We start from the raw sequence: 1,405 nt of genomic DNA on the forward strand, positions 1-1,405 counted from the left end.
GTGTGAGGTGGGTATATGAGGGTCATGTGTGAAGGTCCTACTTGTGTTTGACAGTCAGGGAGTGTGACAATGAGCCATGTGTGTTGTGCTGATGACATACACATGTCAAGTAAGTTGAGACAGATGTGTGGCTGGTCACTGTATGACTTCAGACACTTCCTATCATTCCTGTGACTATGTATGGCGTGCATTGATGTATCCCTGAGTTGTTGCACAGAGGCCCCTTTGGTTTAATTTCACTCACTGTGCCACCCATGTCTGATTTGATGGCCTAAGGGTGGTGTGATATGTTCCTTCTCTTGCATGTGATGTACACATGCTATGTGGCTTGCTCTATGGTTTTCCACCACTGTCCACTTCACTTTTTGCTGGCCCATTTATTGTCCTCCATTGCTGTTGATCTATGGTATGTGTATGTGGCTGTTTGTCAGTGTGGGGTGTGTCTGAGTGACTTGAGAGGCAGTGTGGACAGTTCAGTGCATGTATATATGCAGTGTGAGTCTTCATTTTGTAATTAAACTCAGTTTGCTTCACATGAGTGGAAGGTAGGTGTGAGGAAGAGGGTTGTCTAGCCCCTGAGCTTCTGTGCAGGGTATTCCTCTTCACCCCCATCTTCCATGACTGGCTCCCTGGTCCTTTGGTGTGTGAGGTGCAAGGTCTGGCTATACCTGCAGATGAATTAGGCAGGGGGTACAGGATCAGCACACAGCATGTCCCCAAATGGGTGTGGGAAGCATAGTGTGTGAAGGGTGGAGGTGTAAATCTTTGTGGACTGCCCATGCCTGGCACCGGCCCTGCCTACTACATTGTTTGCAGGTTTTCCCATGTCTTCACTGCTGCGGTGACGTGACCGGGACATTGCAGTGATTTCGGGGTTGATGGGTGACTCAGATGCAGAGAGGTGATTTTCTTACAGGTAAGACAGGTGTGGGTAAACTTGGGGATGTGTTCCTGTCCCCACCAGAGTGTCTGATGTGGACAGGAACCGTATTACAGCACAGTGTGTTGTGGTTGTGTGTGGAGTTGTGTAAATGCGTACCTGCGGCGTTGTCCGCGACGGTCCAGTATTTGCTGGTAGTGGATGAGGTACAGCACCAGAATGGCTTGAATAGCTGGATCCATTGCGGTCCGGACCGGGTGGAGTCTGGTTTCACGCTCCGCAGTAGTGCTTCTGCCGTCTCTGGGTGGGTGGCTTCTCTGCTGCGGTGTGATGTGATGTTTGGGGCATTGTGATTTGTACGGCAGACGGGACGTCATTCCGCACGGCGGTGGTCCCTCTGCCGCGGTGGCGGGCGCAGGTTTCTGACGGTTCACGTTGCTCCGCGGTGGATGGAGAATGGGCTATGTTTGCCCATTGTAATATGGCGGGCACGAAGACCACTGCTGGAGTGCGGAAAAGGTCATT

The sequence above is a fragment of the Triturus cristatus genome, chromosome 7 (assembly GCF_964204655.1).
Source record: "Triturus cristatus chromosome 7, aTriCri1.1, whole genome shotgun sequence".
NCBI classification, from domain to species: domain Eukaryota; kingdom Metazoa; phylum Chordata; class Amphibia; order Caudata; family Salamandridae; genus Triturus; species Triturus cristatus.